We start from the raw sequence: 20,842 nt of genomic DNA on the forward strand, positions 1-20,842 counted from the left end.
ATCCTCACAAGTCTTGTTCAGGAGATGAGGAAGTTAATGTGCAAGCTAGGGTTTTATTGACTGATCATTGGCCATCTGAGGATTGGGCTGTGAATTAGGGTTTTGTGATTCTCAAAGGATATTGGTCTTCATCTTGATTACAATGATACATCATCATCATCATGGTTTGTCATCATCAGGAGATTGAAGCTTATTCCTTGAGATTAGGGTTTTGACCACTGGTCAACCCTAATCAGTTGCATTGGGCCAATCAGGGCATGATCAGGGGGAGGGGTCTATGATGGCTATGGGGTTCATTCTATGATTTTATTGTGCTTATTGAGGCTAGGGTATCACCCTTGAGCCATTTCATCCGGAGGTTGGAGCTCAGTTGGATCAATGCATTGTCAAATTCATCTATCAGTTGAAAAAGTCAACTGTGGTCAATTGTACATGATTTGATGGATTTGGAGGTGGAAATGAGTTGGATATACTTCATTCATGTTGGAAAAAGTATTGTATGACATCTCAAAGCTTAAGAATGAAGAAAATCAAGTCAAAACAAAAACTGCCAAAAATAGAAAGTGACTTGTAATGGAAGTTTCCAAAAATGGAAAGTTTTTGACCTCAAAATTACATGTCCAAGGAAGCTTCAAATGAAAAATTGTTCAACATGAAAGTTGTAGATCTTGTTCTCACCTTTCTAAAAAGTCCAAGAACTTGAAAATCCCATATATGGTTGTCAAGTTATAGTCCAGTGAATTTCAAAAATGACCCGTAATCAGGAGGGCATAACTTCCACATGGAGTGTCCAAATTAGATGTTCTTTATATGCACAAACTCCATTTGACATGTACTTTCATGGTGCATAACTGGATTTCATCAAAAATGGTCAATGCAAAAAGTCAAATTTCAACTGTACAGTTAAAATGACCAGGGGCAAAATTGTCCAACTTGTGAAATAATTGGAATTTTTGGATGGGGATTTTTGCAACACTTCACAAATGGCATTTGAAACATGTTAGAATATTCATAACATGCCAAGGCTTCATGGTTTGGAAATTGGCTTTTGAAATGGACTTGAAAATGAACACATAAGCCATCACATAGTGAAAATGAGAAATATGCATCCAATCAACATAAGCCAAGTTGCAACAGCTCACACATGTCATTTTGAGAGTGTGTGAGCTGTCCATGAGCTGGAAATGAGTTGGCATGAGAAGTTACATTTTTGCCCTTTGTGTGAAAATGACATTTTTGGTAATCACTTGGCATTTGGTTAATTAGAGTGGTTAAACATGGATTAAGCTTGAGTATATAATCCTAATCACATCTAAATCATAACAGAATCACAATTCATCAAAAATCAGATCAAAAACTCTCCAAATTCTCAAGAATTCTTCAAGAACACAAAACCAAAAATCCAAAGATCTTTCTCATTTCTTGAGCAATTCTCGAAATTCTTTTTGTGTCAATCTTTATTCAACTTCTTCTACATCTGTTTGTGGATCTCATCATCAATTGCACACCAAAACTCAACTGTTCAAGTTTGCATCATTCATGGTGAATCGAGATTGTGTGCACTAGAAGCTGATTCGCTCGAACCTGATCACATCATTCAATTGCTTGGAGCTTCTAGTTCAACTGTTTGTGGAAAACACGCGCAAAGAGCATCGATTCCAGCACTGCATTCCAGGTAATTGATTTTTTCGAATGTCATGATTCTTTGATTGCTTGTATGCGTTTTGTAGACTGAGGAACATAGATCATAGTGATGCTTTCGGTTTGTGAAATGGATAACTGTAGAGGATGTAATCTGGAATTTAAGTTTCGAATCCAAACCCTAAGTCGATCGATCCGTGAGATTTAGGAACTTGTAGGTGAAATTATTGTCATATTTGAGATCTACGTATTAAGACGGTTCCAACGGATGTTCATTTGTTGATTTTGGTGGAAGTTCATGTTCATGTGTTCTTGAGGTGTTCTGGGAAAGAGACGATGAATTTATGGAAATGTAAGCTGTTTGATCCGAAATTCCATTTGAAAATTTGAATAGGAGGTTTACCGCGCCCGCGTTCCATAATTACAACTATGCCATTAGTGAAAACCAATTTAATTAATATTAATTCAAAAAATTGTTAAAAATCATAAAACACTTTAAAAAATTCATAAAAATTAATTTAAAAGTCAGAAAAATATGTGGATTTTTTTGTTGACTTCCTGATTCCCTCTAGAATTTTGTTGACTTATTTTTCAAAGTTGTGCTTGGTGAAATTTTAGTTTGACCTAGGGTTGATTGACATGTATGCAATTTTGGTACCTTTTGCCATATTGATTGTGAAATTCTCATATTCAAAAAGAAATGTTTGAAAATTTTTGTGGTGATTATAGACATTCCAATGGTGATTTACATGTACATTTTGTGAATTTTGGATTCCTGGTGATTGAGTTATGAATTTTGGAATCTAGGTGTGACAATTTGTGTCACACCTCATTATGTCAACTTGCTGGATTTATTTGAATGACCTAGACTTGTTAGAATGGAATGAAATTTTGCATGGATGTTCATTAACATGTTAAGATGCTATGTGTATTTTTCTGGATTTTTCCATTGCATTTTCAATTTGATTGGTATTTTTCATCTCTGGTGGTTGATTATGCAAGTTCATGTGACACATGTTTGAATATTTGATGTGAAATGCTCATATGGTATTGAATGATCATGAAATTTGGTATGCTGGTTATAGACACATGATAGGACATGATGCTTTTGGTCCCAGTCATTTCTTTACTGTTTTCATTGACTTGTGAATTTTTGAAGTGAATGCATGTGTTGATGCTATGGTTTGGATCATATAATTGTGTCTGTTTTTGTTGATTTTCATTGACATAGTTCCCTTTGCCCAATTAAGCTGAAATTTGATATGCCATACCTTGAATAGGTCCTGTTTAGGTGTAAATTATTTGAGGATTTTTGGAATTGTTTTGATATGGAATTGGATGCAATAGTTCTGTTTGGATGTTTGGTGTTATGTTTGACATAAGTTGACATGTTTTGGTCATGAAATGAATGTGGTGGATGATATAAATATGGGATTAATTGCTTTGGCTTTCTATTTGTGTTAATTTGAGTTTGGTTTAGAATACCTTGCTGTTTAGGAATTTTTCTTGCTTTTGGACCCTAGGCTTGGCCTAGTGGTCTTGTTGCTAACATTTGCTTGATTTTTCAGGATGAATAGCACAATGCTCAGGGAGAATGATCCAAGTTGATTGAAATGATGTTGTTTGATGTTTGTACACTAACATAACATTGTTTTGTAGGTTGTGAAACTTGGGCTTGAGCTCATAGCTTGCCTTTGTGTGCCTTGGCTTGTATAGTCTGACTGATTAACATTTGTTGTTTTCTGATTGGTTGTCTGAGATACTGACTGGTTAGCTTTTGTACAGGTACATTTAGCCGCTTCTAGTTCTTTTAAGAACTTGCTTGCTAGCCGCTGCTTGGTTGTGTAAATCGCTCGAGGTAGGTCCTCTTGACTTCATGTAGTCTGGGAGACCCGGCCTGTTACTTGGCCGGGCAAATGTCTGAAGTCCTCCTTAAGAGGCAATGATTGTGGTTGTTTATTTTTCGTGCCAAACAGGTGAAAGACCTCTAAAGAGGCAATTGGTGGAAGTTAGGGATATGCAGTCTATCCCCCACTATTCTGTGTGTCGTCCCTCTACTCACACGGCTGTGTGTTGAGGCATTGGGGCACAAGCCCAAGATCTGTGCTGTCGCACAATCGAGTCAGAGTCACTGAGCGTAGAAGGGTCCCTCCATTCTGGACCCACGCTCCCTTGTCTGAAGCTCTCCCTGGTCAGGGATAAGAGCTGTGAGGTCTGATCCTCACTTCACCTTTCATCTGCTTCACCTTAGCCTCGTAATGGCAAGGTTAAGAGCAAACACAGCCTGTACAGATGACTTGCTGAGGCAGTCAAACCTATTGTGTGAGCCTCTTGTTTGGTTATAGTGCGTGCTATGTGGATATCTGGTTGAGATGCTTGTTCTCATTTGATGTATGCTTGAATTATTTTGTATGCTTGTATGCTTGCTTCTTTCCTGAATAGGAGTAGTTTGCTTATGCAAGTAGGATAGAAAACCGAACTTAGGGCAACGATGCATGACAACACTAGGCTCGAGTCCAGCTCCCTGGTAGTGTGTCTTCCCCTGGTTTCTGGCTAGTAATTCAGTCCCTTGAGGGGGAACTACATCGCCCTGATCCTTGTTCCAGACGAGGTATGTAGGCAGGTGGTCGTGCGAGACCACTCCGGGCAACTTTTTTTTCTTTTGTGTGTGTTTGTTTGTTATCTGATTGCGTGTTTTGGTTCGGATGCCGACGTAAGCCCAGTGATTGGCTGTCGGGCTCCACGTTTGCCGTTTTGTACGTGTTTTGGTTCGGATGCTGACGTAATTCCATCGAGTGGTTGTCGGGCTCCATGTTTGCCATCTGTTTGTGTGTTTTGTGTTGTTTGGCGTGCGTAAGCCGAACTACAGTGGCTATGATTCTTGTTCCAGACAAGATATGTAGGCATAGGATGTGATGTCCTATCGAGCTCCCTTCTCTTAACCCCACCTGTGTTCCCTGTGTGTGTGTGATGTTTTAGCAACCTTTTCTTTTCTAGAACGTGGATCCCGTCGAGTACGACGGACGTGAGGGGTGCTAATACCTTCCCCTTGCGTAACCGACTCCCTTACCCTTTCTCTTTGGTCGCGAGACCATTTCCTTTCCAGGTTTCTCTGAGCGTTTCCTTTCCCTATCTTGGGATAAATAACGCGCAGTGGCGGCTCTGTGTTGTGTTTTTATTTGAGTCCCGCCGGTTGTTTTTTCGCGGATGCGACAGCTCTTTGTGGGCCTTAGTTATTATTTGCACCCTTCTTTTTTCATAACAATTTTTATTTTACTGTCCTTAATTGGTTTTTGGGCCATTGAATCCTATTTTCTTTTCTTACAATTGCCATAGTCCCATATGGCTATTACACCTCCTTTTGGTTTTATTTATTTTATTTATTATTTTATTTATTTTCTTAATTCTTTTAATTAATTAAATAAATAAAGGATAAATAAAATGAATGTGATGTTTGATTTATTGCATTTATTATCCTGACTGTATATATATTTGCATTAATGTCTGCATGCATCATACTATCATGTTGTTGCCGTCCTCTGTGCAGGTGGTTCCTCTGTTTGGGGTGGGTGTTCTGAGTGGGGCTAAAACCCAGGCCCGAGTATACACCTAGGACTAGTGTGGTCTCATGTCGCCTCTTTCGTGTTAGGTTAACATGTGCCTGGCGGCGTGATGTACCATAAATCGGACGAGGTTCAGTTGATAGTGCTTTCCTCTGTGGAGTATCCACTTTGGCTTAGTTACTTCATCTGAGCTGTGGACTCTGGTGACCGATCATTTCCCGGATCTTTGGTTTAGACGATCTCAGGAGAGCTGCAATGGCACACCCGAAAAGGCAAACCCATTGAGTATCTCTGCCCGATTGTCGAGACTATTATCCGCCTTAGGATGACCTGATTAGAATTTACCTGTGAGGGGAGGGTGATTCTTTCAGATGCATGTTCAGATGGTGACTCAGATGGTGACTTTTTGTTCTGTGGATCAGAGTTCTATTTATAAGTCGGATTTATGGCCATTTATTTCAGAGACGCCAGAGTGCTGCCCGAGTTATTTATCAGTGGGGATCCGTTTATTTCAGGATTCCCCGGGCCGAGATAGTTATCAGTGGGGATCCGTTTATTTCAGGATTCCCCGGGCCGATTCAGATGGTTGTGGGTGTCTGCTCAGAGACTGATGATGATGATGATGTATCTTTCTTCCGTTTATTTCGGAACCCGTGGGTCAGATTTGTGATCGTACATTCTTCAGATGGTTATGATCAGTTCAGAGACCGGTTTCAGTGCAGAGGATCAGATGGCTTGGAGGATGGCAACGCATTGCATTCATTCATCAGCATCATTACATCTTGCATTAATTGCATCTAACACATGTTTACCCATATGCAGGGACACTTTTGATCGAGATCCTGGTTGAGAGATTTCTGCTCAGAGATGAGGACCGGTTTGAAGCATGATGTGGTCTATAGTTTCTTCGGTCCCGAGATTGGTGCGCTGAAAGAGATGATAGCATTGATTACTCCCGACCATGTAGGGATGTTCAGAGAGGCATACGGTAGTATCCTGAAGATGGTTTTCAGACTCACTGACAGTGACAGAAGTGCCATTCATACTCTTCTCCAGTTTTATGACCCGGGGCTGAGGTGTTTTGTATTTCCAGATTATCTGTTGGGACCTCTGATGGAGGACTATGCTAGCATTCTGGGTAGGCAGATCCGTGATCAGATTCCTTTCCATGTCACTAGGGTAGATCCAGATGTCCTTGGGATTTCACGCGCTCTTTATTTGAGTCCGGAAATGGTCAAGGAGGGTTTGAAGGAGAAAGGAAAGTTACCCGGTTTTCATTTGAGTTTCTTGGAGGCTAATGCCAAGGAACATGCTGCTATGGGTAACTGGAAGACGGTTTGTGCTCTGACCGCTGTGAGCATTTATGGGATTGTTCTGTTTCCTAATCAGAAGAATTTTGTGGACCATAATGCTATCAGATTGTTCATGCAGAGAAACCCTATTCCTACTCTGATTGGAGATGTGTACTACTCAGTGCATAACAGGAATGAGAAGAGGCGTGGTGGCTTGATCAGATGCTGTTCTCAGTTGCTCTTCCGATGGTTTATGGGGTATTTGCCTTCCCGAGGTGCCTTTGCTCATATTGATCCCACGGTCAAGTGGTCTTTCAGGTTGATGGGTTTGCGGGCAGATGACATTGCTTGGACTCATAATGGTTTGGCTGGACGGGATTTTATATGTAGTTGTGGGAGTTTACCTAATGTGCCTTTGGTGGGAGTTCAGGGTTGCATCAATTACAACCCAACGCTTCTCAGGAGACAGATGGGGTTTGCTGTAGAGGGTCCTCCTCTCGGGCGAGAGATTCAGGAGTCCTTCTATTTCCCGATTGATGGTAACCAGACCAAGCTGAGGCAGGTATTGGATGAGTGGCGAGATATTCAGAGGAAGGGTAAGGTTCCGTTTGGCAAAGTCAACAGTCGGCATTTTCCTTTGTTTGAGGATTGGTTGCGGAAGAGGATTGAGGTTACATTTCTACCATTTCCGGGAGGTGATCCTGTGTGTCCTATGATTGAGGGTCCAAGTTCTTCTGTCGGCATGGAAGAATTCCTTGAGATGAAGAGGGCCAGAGATCAGCTACTTGTAGAGAAAGCTGAATTGGAGAGGAGTGTTGCTCGGTTTCAGACAGCTAACCAGGAGATCAAAGTGAAGATGGAAGATCAAGACAAGCGACATGCCTTGGAAGCGAAGCGCTTTGAGATGGATACAGCCTACTATGGGAAGATTAGTCAAGCCTTAGCATCGTCCAACAGGGAGCATGACATCACTAAGGAGAAGCTATTCAGAGCGTCAAAGGTCATTGAAGATGAGAAGAGAAGGCAAATCTTGGTGAAGGATCAGAGGGATGATAGAGTTAGAAGTCTCATTGCTGAGTGGGAGGCTAAGCTGAAGGCAAAAGAGTCAGAGAATTTGAAGATCACCGCTGAGAGGGATCATTACCGGGTGGAGAGAGATCACTACTTCAGGCAGATGAAGATTCATCAGAAGGAAGTGGGGAGACTACAACAGGAGAACACCGAGCTCAGGTTCGCCGCAGAGTTCGCAAGGATGGAAGATGAGATAGGGCCATCTGTGGGACCCTCATCTAGCTAGATCTTTCATTTATGTTGGATTACCGTCAGGCTTGTTGACGGAATTCACTTGTTTGTGTTTCTTTCCAATTCTGGAGGATTGTATTTGACTTTATTTGACTTGATGTATGACTATGGCACTGTTTGTGCACTTTTGGTTATGTAATGGTGATTTTTCATTCAGTAATTGACCTTCAAGCTTTATTTGCTTTACCGTATGCACTCGCACAAGCACACACATGGTTGGGGGTATCATGCTGAATCACATATCTCCGATCTGCACGATGAAATCAGATGCTGAATATCAGAATAGTGATGCCGGATTATTATTTGTCTCGATGATGCCAGGATCGAGAGACAAAGTGTCCTTCATATGGATAGACACTGCATCCATGCATTGATCATAATAACTGTGTTTTATTTTGCAGGTATTTGTTACTAACGTGCTTGGTTGTGACAGGAATCATTGCTCGTGCTCGAAGAACGGTACCTTTGCACTCAACACGCCCTCACAGATATTATACCAGACGCAATACTCCCAGACTCATGGAGCTTCCCAGCGCAGATATGCTCGAGCTGAAAGATAAAATGAACGAGCTGATCAACATAATGCAAGGCTTTGCAGTTGGTCAGAAGGCTCTGGCAGACAAAGTTGAAAAGCTCGAGCGGGCTTCTGCAGCAAATAGCGGGGTTAACCTGGATGGAGTCTCCAACCAGGGGCAGGGGTCTCGAGATGGTGGAAAGAGGACCACTGTTGGTATTGTGAATAATGCTGGTGGGTTCGGTGGTGCTGGTGGCCAACCGGGTCAGAATCAGAAGGATAATTTTGTGCCTCCGTTCTATGGGTTCGATGAAGACCAGGAGGAAGACAGGGAGGCTGACCAGTTCTCAATGCAGAATGAACCTTTCGTGCCTTATAGTGCTCCACCTCAGAACAAGGAGATCCAGCTGCTGGCTGAGAAGATCAAGGTCTTGGAGAGTTACACCACTCCTGGGGTGGTGAATATGTCAAACATGGGGCTGGTAGAGGGGATTGTGATCCCACAGAAGTTCAAGGCGCCCAGTTTTGACAGATATAACGGGAGTTCTTGCCCAGAGACGCACTTACAAGCTTTTGTCCGCAAGATCTCTGCATATACGATGGATCAGAAGTTGTGGATGTACTTTTTCCAGGACAGTCTGTCCGGAGGCTCCCTGGAGTGGTATACCAAGCTGAAATCTTCTGATATAAAGAATTGGCAGGATCTTGGAGATGCTTTCTTCAAACAGTACCAGTTCAATGCTGACATGGCTCCGAGTCGTACCCAGCTGCAGGGTATGTCTCAGAAACATAATGAGGGATTCAAGGAGTATGCCCAGCGGTGGAGAGAACTGGCTGCGAGAGTTCAACCCCCGCTTGTTGATCGCGAAATGTCAGATCTGTTTATGGGGACCCTGCAGGGGCCGTTTGCGGAAAGGATGGTGGGTTGTCCTGTCACCAATTTCTCTGACATTGTGGTGGCAGGGGAAAGGATAGAAAGTTGGTTGAAGCTGGGTAAGATTCAGGGTAATGCATCTTCTTCTTCTTCGGGATCGAAGAAACCGTTTGGTAATGGTGGGCAGAGGAAAAAGGAAGGAGACACCAGTGCTGTTTATACACAACGAGGGCCTAGTAGGGACCGTTACTTCCAACACACTGCTGCAGTAACTATCCCTGCCGAGCCTCAACCTGCACCGCAACAACAACATCAACAGCACCAGAGACAACCGTTTCAACAGAGGCAGCAAAGGGCTGGTTATCAGGTCAGGGGCAGAGCTGTGGATCGTCAATTTGATAGGCCTCCGGTGACCTATGCTTTCTTGTTCAAGAAGTTGCAAGATTTGGGGCTCGTGCAAACCAGAACCCTGGCACCTTTGAGACCTGATCAAAGGCCAGCCAACTATGACGAGAATGCCAAATGTGAGTTCCACTCAGGTGCGCCTGGGCATAATATTGAGAACTGTAAAGCTTTTAAGCACACAGTTCAGGATTTAGTGGATTCCAAGGCAATTAATTTTGCACCATCTCCCAACGTCAATGCAAATCCCATGCCTGCGCATGGTCAAAGGGGGGTGAATGCCATTTCTACGGAGAATCGAGTTGGGTTGTCTGATGTTGATCAGCTGAAGACGCCTCTGGCTGAGGTCAAGAGGCAGTTGTTGAAGAATGGGGTTTATCCGGGCTGCGGTCATGTGTGTGCTGAGTGCACTAATTCTGTCAACGGTTGCGAGCTTCTGAGGAAGTGTGTCCAAGGGCTGATGGACGAAGGGGTTATCCTGATCGAGAGGGCTGATAAAGGAAAAGAAGACGTCTCCACCATAACAATCTATTATGATCCGGTGGATTTGTCGAACCTTAGTGAGGAGGCTCCAGTTACCATCACGGTACCTGGGCCAATTCCCTACGACAAAGATGATGCCGTGCCATGGCATTATGGTGGGGAGGTGTATTGCAACGGCGAGAAGGTGGAAGAGCAATCTGCAAGTGAAACCACCGTGCTAAAGGTGGATAATGCCGGTCCCAGCGGTTTCACTCGCAGCGGTAGGCTATTTGCTCCCGATGCGTTGAGGAGAGGGGAAGAAGAAAAAGATAAAAAAGAAAAGGCCGAGGCTTTAGCCAGGGCAAAGGGAAAGGCTGTGGTGGATAAGGGTGATACTCCTGTGGTGACACCGGCGCCTGCGGGGTCGGAAAATAAATTTGATGATGATGCCGAAGAGTTCTTGAGGATCATTAAGAAGTCGGAGTACAAACTGGTTGATCATTTGCAGCAGACTCCTTCAAGATCTCAATTCTTTCGTTGTTGCTGAGCTCAGAGGGGCATAGGGAGGCCTTGTTGAAAATTCTGAAGAAAGCTTATGTTCCTCAGGAGATCACTATCAATCAACTAGAGACGGTCGTGTCCAATGTGCATGCCAGACATGGGCTGGGCTTTACGGACATGGACCTGACGGTGGATGGAAGGAATCACAATCGGGCGCTACACATTGCGATGGAGTGTAAAGGAGCCGTGCTTTCGCATGTGTTGGTTGATACCGGCTCCTCCTTAAATGTGTTGCCAAAGAAGGCTTTGGCGAAGCTTAACTGTGATGGATTGATTTTGACCCCGACTGATTTGATTGTGCGGGCTTTTGATGGGTCAAAACGGGCCGTATTTGGGGAGGTTGAGTTGCCAGTGAAGATTGGACCTGAGGTGTTCGAGTCGACTTTCTACGTCATGGACATTCAGCCGGCATACAGTTGCCTGTTGGGTCGCCCATGGATTCATGCTGCGGGAGCAGTTACATCGACTTTGCATCAGAAGCTAAAGTATATCTGGGAAGGTCAAGTCGTCACTGTCTGTGGGGAGGAGGACATTTTTGTCAGCCACCTGTCTTCATTTAAATATGTGGAGATGGATGGAGAAATATGGGAGACGCCCAGTCAGGCTTTCGAAACCGTTAAGGTGGAGAATGCTCTGTTTGCTAAAGAAGAGGAGAAACCGTCCATCGCTTCATATAAACAGGCTGCCGAGGTGGTCAAAAGTGGAGAGGCTCCTGGTTGGGGGAGAATGATGGAGATCCCTGAGAAGAAGGATAGATTTGGAGTTGGGTATCAGCCTGGCCGAGGCTCAGGGCAAGGAAGAGGACGTCGTACGTCAGTAACCTTCACAAGTGCCGGGATGCTGGATCCGGATCACATCTGCATGATGGGTGAAGATACTGAGAGTGACTGCGACATTGACCAATGGATAAAGCCGTGCACACCAGGGATGGGAATCCAGAACTGGAAGGCCGAAGAGATCATCCGGGTCACTCTCCTTGAAGAGTAATATTTTTCTTGTTTTCATTTTATATACATGAAAGCCATGCGTGTTGCCCGACACGTAATGGTCCATTGTAAGGGCCACCTCATGTTTAAATTTGCAAATTTGCATCGTTAATAAATGGATGTTTTTCAGTCAAAAGCGGTGTTCCCTGTTTTTCATTTATTTTTGCAGTTTAAAAAATAAAAACAAAATAAAACTGGCAATGTTTTTCATTTTTCTTTTTGATTTGTCACACCGGTTCTATAGCAATGCATGAATCAACATTCATGCAGATGCGATTCCGCTCCGGATCTCATTGATAACAATCCTGTTACACCCTTGTATGACTTCGACAATCCGATCTATCTTGCTGAAGAAGAAGACGAAGAAGATTGTGAATTGCCAGGGGAATTAGCCAGGTTGTTGAAACAAGAGGAGAAGGTGATTCAGCCGCATGAAGAGCCGATTGAGGTGGTGAATCTGGGTACCGACGAGATGAAGAAGGAAGTGAAAATCGGGGCTGCTTTGGAGGAAAGTGTCAAGAGCAGGATGGTAGTATTGTTGAAGGAGTATGTCGACATCTTTGCCTGGTCTTATCAAGATATGCCAGGGTTGGATACCGATATCGTTGTGCACAAGCTACCGTTGAGAACAGATTGTCCTCCCGTGAAGCAGAAGTTGCGCAGAACTCGACCTGACATGGCAATGAAAATTAAGGAAGAAGTGTAGAAGCAGTGGGATGCTGGTTTCCTTGCTGTCACTAATTATCCGCCATGGGTTGCGAACATCGTGCCAGTCCCGAAGAAAGATGGTAAAGTGAGAATGTGTGTGGACTACCGAGATCTGAACAGAGCTAGTCCGAAAGATGATTTTCCATTACCTCACATTGATGTGTTGGTAGATAATACAGCTCAATTCTCGGTGTTTTCCTTCATGGATGGCTTTTCTGGCTATAATCAAATCAAAATGTCGCCAGATGATATGGAGAAAACAACGTTCATTACACCGGGGGGTACTTTTTGTTATAAGGTGATGCCATTTGGTCTCAAGAACGCCGGTGCTACTTATCAGAGGGCCATGGTGACTTTGTTTCATGATATGATTCATCATGAAATTGAATGCTATGTTGATGACATGATAGCAAAGTCCCAGACAGAAGAGGGGCATTTGGTAGATTTGGCCAAGTTGTTCGACCGGCTGAGACAGTTTAGACTGAGGTTGAATCCGAACAAGTGCACGTTCGGAGTGCGGTCTGGTAAATTGCTGGGGTTTATCGTGAGTGAGAAAGGAATTGAGGTTGATCCTACAAAAGTAAAAGCGATAAAAGAAATGCCTGAACCGAGAACAGAGAAAGAGGTTCGTGGTTTCTTAGGTAGATTGAACTACATTTCACGGTTCATATCTCATCTAACAGCCACGTGTGAACCAATATTCAAGTTGTTAAGAAAAGATCAAACGGTCAGGTGGAATGATGATTGCCAAGCGGCATTTGAAAGAATAAAAGAATATTTGCAGGAGCCTCCAATTCTGATGCCTCCTGTGGAGGGAAGACCGTTAATTCTGTATCTGACAGTCCTCGAGGGGTCTATGGGGTGTGTATTGGGGCAGCATGACGAGTCTGGTCGAAAAGAGCATGCCATATACTACCTTAGCAAAAAGTTTACCGACTGTGAAACAAGATATTCACTGCTCGAGAAAACTTGCTGTGCTTTGGTCTGGGCTGCTCGCCGACTAAGGCAGTACATGCTGGTTCATACCACTTTATTGATTTCCAAGATGGATCCGATCAAGTACATTTTTGAGAAGCCAGCATTAACCGGAAGGGTTGCGAGGTGGCAAATGATTTTAACTGAATATGATATACAGTATACCTCTCAGAAGGCGATCAAAGGGAGTGTATTGTCTGATTACCTCGCTCAGCAACCTATTGATGATTATCAACCGATGAAGTTTGAATTCCCTGATGAGGACATCATGTTTCTCAAATCGAAAGATTGCGAGGAACCAATCCCGGAGGAGGGGCCTGACCCTGAATCCGAATGGATTCTGATGTTTGATGGGGCCGTTAACGTGAATGGAAGCGGTGTTGGTGCTGTTTTGGTTACGCCGAAAGGATCTCACATTCCTTTTGCTGCCCGGCTAACATTTGAGTGCACCAACAACGTGGCTGAATATGAGGCTTGCATACTGGGTATTGAAGAGGCGATTGATTTGAGAATCAAGAACCTTGTGATATATGGAGATTCAGCTCTGGTGATAAATCAGGTTAACGGAAAATGGTATACGCATCAATCTCATTTGGTTCCGTATCGAGATTATACGAGGAGGTTGTTGACGTTTTTCACCAAGGTGAAGTTGCATCATGTGCCCAGAGAAGAGAATCCTTTGGCAGATGCTTTGGCTACTCTGGCTGCCTTGATTAAGGTGCAGAGGTGGAATCAGTTCCCCAGTGTGGAAGTAGGTCGTCTGGATAGACCGGCTTATGTGTTTGCTGTTGACACAGCGCCTGATGATGAGAAGCCGTGGTATTATGATATCAAGCGCTATCTTGAGACTCAAGAGTATCCTGAGGGAGCATCAAAGAAGGATCGGAAGACTCTGCGGAGGTTAGCCATGGTGTTTTATCTGAATAAAGATGGGGTTTTGTACAAGCGGAATTTTGATTGGGTCTTGCTCAGATGTGTTGATGATGCAGAAGCAAGCCAGTTGATGAAAGAAGTTCACGAGGGATCGTTTGGTACCCATGCCAGTGGGAATGCAATGGTGAAGAAGCTGCTGAGGGCAGGTTATTATTGGATGACAATGGAGGCCCAATGTTTTAATTTCGTGAGGAAGTGTCATAAATGCCAGATTTATGCTGATAAGGTGCATGTGCCTCCAAATCCGTTGAGCTTGATGTCGTCTCCATGGCCGTTTGCCATGTGGGGCATTGATATGATCGGAAAGATAGAGCCTACAGCTTCGAATGGGCACAGATTCATATTAGTGGCTATTGATTACTTCACCAAGTGGGTGGAAGCAGCCTCTTATACGAACGTGACGAAGCAGGTTGTGGCCAGGTTTCTCAAGAGAGACATCATTTGTAGATATGGGGTTCCCGAGAGAATCATTACTGATAATGGTTCTAATTTGAATAATAAGATGATGGCAGAATTGTGCCGGGAATTCAAGATTGAACATCACAATTCTTCTCCCTATCGTCCGAAGATGAATGGGGCGGTTGAGGCAGCCAATAAGAATATAAAGAAGATTGTGCAGAAAATGGTGGTAACCTATAAGGATTGGCATGAGATGTTGCCGTTTGCATTGCATGGGTATCGAACGTCGGTGCGCACATCTACTGGGGCAACTCCGTTCTCATTGGTATATGGAATGGAGGCTGTATTACCTGTTGAGGTTCAGATTCCCTCTTTGAGAGTCCTGATGGACGTGAAGTTGCAAGAGGCTGAATGGGTAAGGACCCGGTATGAAGAGTTGAGCCTGATTGAGGAAAAGAGGCTAGCAGCCATCTGTCATGGGCAGTTGTACCAGCAAAGGATGAAGCGTGCTTTTGACAAAAAGGTACGGCCTCGGGTATATCACGTGGGTGATATGGTGCTGAAAAGGATCCTTCCTCCTCAAAACGATCGAAGGGGCAAATGGACGCCGAATTATGAGGGTCCATTCGTGGTCAAGAAGGTTTTCTCTGGCGGAGCCTTGTTGTTAACGACCATGGATGGCGAGGATTTTCCATCCCCTGTGAATGCGGACGCAGTTAAAAAATACTTCGTGTAAATTGACCCGCTGGACGAAAGGAATAAAATAGTCCAGGCAAAAATGGGCATCCCGGCGAACCAAAAACAGAAAGAAAGGTTCGGGCAAAAATTAGGGATATAAAATAAAAAATGTACACCCGGCAAGTCGAAAACCTGAAAAGGCGACTTGGGCAAAAAAGGGTATCCCGGTGGACTGAAAACCCGAAAGGGCGGTCCAGGCAAAAGAGGGATTGAAACGAACAACTGCGTCTAGCATGATCGTTTGCGCTTTGGTTAAAGCATCATGGATAATACCCGGTAGGGATCAGTCGGAAACGTCTTGTTCAGAAGGCAGAAGGCATGGAGAGTCTGAGGACATATGGGGTGTAACCGAGTTGGAACTCGATGAGATCACGGGTTTCACATTGCCATTAGGATAGATTTTTCCTTTTTGAGCGCAATTACCTCTTTTCAGGAATTGCTTCCTTTGTATTGCTCATTTGAGCCACACTTTTCCAATCAATAAAATGCATATTCAGTCAAATAATTTTGTTTTTGTTTTTTATTACCGCTTTGATTGCAAAAACATCCAGATATTTTTGATAAAGAATCTTGCATTTTTAAAACATACAGGTTTCCTTCCAATGCATGTTTATAAGATTGAAAGCTTGAAATCTTATTTGGAAGGATGAGTGACCCAAGTGTTGAGATCTTGACACGCCTGGGGCACGGTTTTATCTGACGATCTGTTTTGCAGGAACTGTTAGATAGTTTCACTCACTTGCAGGTTGTGGTGTGGAAGCTTTGTCACAGATCCCCAAAGAGTCTGACCAGGGACGAGTGCATGAAGAAAGAACGGTAGGAAGGGAGACGTCGAGATGTCCGACGACTTTTGGAATTCATCAAGAAGACTCTTCAAAGTCGAAAGGTTGAAAATTCTGTATAACTCCCAGGAGTACGCTTTCTGTCGAGCGCGGAGCGATTTGGAATACAAGATGATGGAGCAGAAAAGGTCCAAACGAGTCTGAGAATTTTCAAAAGTGGAAAGCCGATACGAGATTGGGAGGTGGATACCGTGGTTCGACGAGTCGACGGGTGTTGTACCAACTTTTCTCATTTCCCAGCTAGGTCCCCAAGCAGAATTAGAGGACCAACTCCCCAGCAGATCCAAGGTCTGTGGTTTCTCCCAGCCGAGTCAAGATGTTTATCCCCGGCAGGTAAACGATGTTTCCTCAGCAGCCAGGCCTGAAGGTTGCTATTCTCCGAGTGGAGCGGGTTTCAATGAAATATATCTCCAGCAGTGTCCCTCCTACCAGTGGATTGGACGAGTTTCTGTAACGGAGGATTTTGCACCTCCAGCTGAGTTGATTCTACCTATGGATTGCATGGGTTATCCCCAGCGGAGTGGCATTCATTTTCCCTAGCAGGGTCAGGATGGTTATCCCCAGCAGGTGTCAAATTGATGCTTCCCCAGTCGCCAGGTCTGGAGGTGGCTGTTTCCCGGCAGAGTATCTGTGAGCATTTCCCCAGTGAAGTCGTCGGGTATCTGTGAGGGTTTCCCGAAGCGGAGTCAGGATTGATATCCCTAGCAAGTCAAAGACTGTTGTATCCCCACAGAGTGTTGGTGGTGCGTATCCCCAGCAGTTTCTCGAGAGGATTGGGTGCAAAGGAGGTTCTTTCCCCGGCAAGGGTTGTCTTATTCCCAGCAGTAGTGCTTATTCCCCAGCAAGGTGGAGATTGGAGTATTGACGAGTTCCTCAGCAGAGCGTCTCGTGTTCCTCAGAAGAGTCCCTTGAGGGGGATGCTTTTTATGCATTCATCATAAAAAATAGCATAGCATATTGCATAGAAAAATAAATAAAATCGCGTAGCATTTCCATAATTATGGAGCATTACGCAGAAAAAAAAGATCATGCATCATATTGCAAGCATAGAGCTAGTCTCAAGCCGTGGTTATCGTTTGAGAGGTGGTTTTGCCAGACAGCGAAGGTGTTACTCTGAGGAGTTTAACATCAAAACGTCAGATCAACAGTGTTCCCCAGTAGTGCGATATTGGAGGAAATGTTTCCGTCGGACGGAGATGGAAATAAAATCAGAAGACGTTACGCGATCAGCGCAATTTCGGGGTTCAAATGGAGAAAAGGAAATGCTGAGGTATTTTCTGGGGTTCAAATGGAGATGGAGTTGAAGATTATATCCGGGATGAGGTCCTCAGGATTATCTTCTGATCATGTGTTACCTTAGACTCTGGCTGAGGCCAGTGGAGGTCGTTATAGGTGTCTTCTGAGGAAGAGATACACATGTTACCTTCTTTATGAAGGTTTACCCTCTGACATGTCGCCCTCAGAGTGGTTTGGTGTTATTTTCGACGTTGCCAGCGGAATTATCACGAGAGATTGGAGAAAAGGATATGCTGAGGCATTTTCCGGGGTTCAAATGGAGAAAAGAAGATGTTGAGGCATTTTCTGGAGACGGGGTTCAAATGGAGAAAGGGAAGTGTTGCGGCATTTTCTGGAGAACGGGGTTCATATTGGCGATCGCAAGTTATCGTCAGGCGACTGGGGTTCAAATCGGAGAATGGGGTTCATTATTTTGGCAAAAAGGAGAGCGGGGTTCAAATGCAAAGATCCGAGGATCATTTGCGCCAGAGAAAATTTTGGGGTCCAAGAAAATAAAAAATAGAGAAAATTTTGGGGTTCAAGAAAAGCAGAAAAAGAAAATAATAATCCCGAGCGGATGAGTGATGTTTAGGCCATGGTTATCCCTGTGTTACCATTTATTTTGGTATCCAGGTCGACAGTTTCATTTCGATGATCAGGTCGGTTTTCTCCGTACTAGACGAATTTCTTGTTCAGAAGATTGTGTTTCGCCGATTCTGACAGGCGTTGTTAATTATCATCCCATCAGAGTGCAAATTGTTCGTCTGTTCTTGGTATTCAATCACTCTTCATCCTGATCATCTGAAAGCCGAGGCTATTCATATCGACAGGTTCACAGTGGATTGAATAGGGGCAGCTGTAACACCTCAAAATTTGCCCTCCTTTCTTGGGACTAGCATTAACATATTACATACATTTTTAGGTCATTAGGCATTGCATATTGCATATCATGTGGATACATTGTGCAAGTCATCCTCACAAGTCTTGTTCAGGAGATGAGGAAGTTAATGTGCAAGCTAGGGTTTTATTGACTGATCATTGGCAATCTGAGGATTGAGCTGTGAATTAGGGTTTTGTGATTCTCAAAGGATATTGGTCTTCATCTTGATTACAATGATACATCATCATCATCATGGTTTGTCATCATCAGGAGATTGAAGCTTATTCCTTGAGATTAGGGTTTTGACCACTGGTCAACCCTAATCAGTTGCATTGGGCCAATCAGGGCATGATCAGGAGGAGGGGTCTATGATGGCTATGGGGTTCATTCTATGATTTTATTGTGCTTATTGAGGCTAGGGTATCACCCTTGAGCCATTTCATCCGGAGGTTGGAGCTCAGTTGGATCAATGCATTGTCAAATTCATCTATCAGTTGAAAAAGTCAACTGTGGTCAACTGTACATGATTTGATGGATTTGGAGGTGGAAATGAGTTGGATATACTTCATTCATGTTGGAACAAGTGTTGTATGACATCTCAAAGCTTAAGAATGAAGAAAATCAAGTCAGAACAAAAACTGCCAAAAATAGAAAGTGACTTGTAATGGAAGTTTCCAAAAATGGAAAGTTTTTGACCTCAAAATTACATGTCCAAGGAATCTTCAAATGAAAAATTGTTCAACATGAAAGTTGTAGATCTTGTTCTCACCTTTCCAAAAAGTCCAAGAACTTGAAAATCCCATGTATGGTTGTCAAGTTATAGTCCAGTGAATTTCAAAAATGACCCGTAATCAGGAGGGCATAACTTCCACATGGAGTGTCCAAATTAGATGTTCTTTATATGCACAAACTCCATTTGACATGTACTTTCATGGTGCATAATTGGATTTCATCAAAAATGGTCAATGCAAAAAGTCAAATTTCAACTGTACAGTTAAAATGACCAGGGGCAAAATTGTCCAACTTGTGAAATAATTGGAATTTTTGGATGGGGATTTTTGCAACACTTCACAAATGGCATTTGAAACTTGTTGGAATATCCATAACATGCCAAGGCTTCATGGTTTGGAAATTGGCTTTTGAAATGGACTTGAAAATGAACACATAAGCCATCACATAGTGAAAATGAGAAATATGCATCCAATCAACATAAGCCAAGTTGCAACAGCTCACACATGTCATTTTGAGAGTGTGTGAGCTGTCCATGAGTTGGCAATGAGTTGGCATGAGAAGTTACATTTTTGCCCTTTGTGTGAAAATGACATTTTTGGTAATCACTTGGCATTTGGTTAATTAGAGTGGTTAAACATGGATTAAGCTTGAGTATATAATCCTAATCACATCTAAATCATAACAGAATCACAATTCATCAAAAATCAGATCAAAAACTCTCCAAATTCTCAAGAATTCTTCAAGAACACAAAACCAAAAATCCAAAGATCTTTCTCATTTCTTGAGCAATTCTCGAAATTCTTTTTGTGTCAATCTTTATTCAACTTCTTCTACATTTGTTTGTGGATCTCATCATCAATTGCACACCAAAACTCAACTGTTCAAGTTTGCATCATTCATGGTGAATCGAGATTGTGTGCACTAGAAGCTGATTCGCTCGAACCTGATCACATCATTCAATTGCTTGGAGCTTCTAGTTCAACTGTTTGTGGAAAACACGCACAAAGAGCATCGATTCCAGCACTGCATTCCAGGTAATTGATTTTTTCGAATGTCATGATTCTTTGATTGCTTGTATGCGTTTTGTAGACTGAGGAACATAGATCATAGTGATGCTTTCGGTTTGTGAAATGGATAACTGTAGAGGATGTAATCTGGAATTTAAGTTTCGAATCCAAACCCTAAGTCGATCGATCCGTGAGATTTAGGAACTTGTAGGTGAAATTATTGTCATATTTGAGATCTACGTATTAAGACGGTTCCAACGGATGTTCATTTGTTGATTTTGGTGGAAGTTCATGTTCATGTGTTCTTGAGGTGTTCTGGGAAAGAGACGATGAATTTTTGGAAATGTAAGCTGTTTGATCCGAAATTCCATTTGAAAATTTGAATAGGAGGTTTACCGCGCCCGCGTTCCATAATTACAACTATGCCATTAGTGAAAACCAATTTAATTAATATTAATTCAAAAAATTGTTAAAAATCATAAAACACTTTAAAAAATTCATAAAAATTAATTTAAAAGTCAGAAAAATATGTGGATTTTTTTGTTGACTTCCTGATTCCCTCTAGAATTTTGTTGACTTATTTTTCAAAGTTGTGCTTGGTGAAATTTTAGTTTGACCTAGGGTTGATTGACATGTATGCAATTTTGGTACCTTTTGCCATATTGATTGTGAAATTCTCATATTCAAAAAGAAATGTTTGAAAATTTTTGTGGTGATTATAGACATTCCAATGGTGATTTACATGTACATTTTGTG

The sequence above is a fragment of the Lathyrus oleraceus genome, chromosome 1, assembly GCF_024323335.1.
Source record: "Lathyrus oleraceus cultivar Zhongwan6 chromosome 1, CAAS_Psat_ZW6_1.0, whole genome shotgun sequence".
Taxonomy (NCBI): Eukaryota; Viridiplantae; Streptophyta; class Magnoliopsida; order Fabales; family Fabaceae; genus Lathyrus; species Lathyrus oleraceus.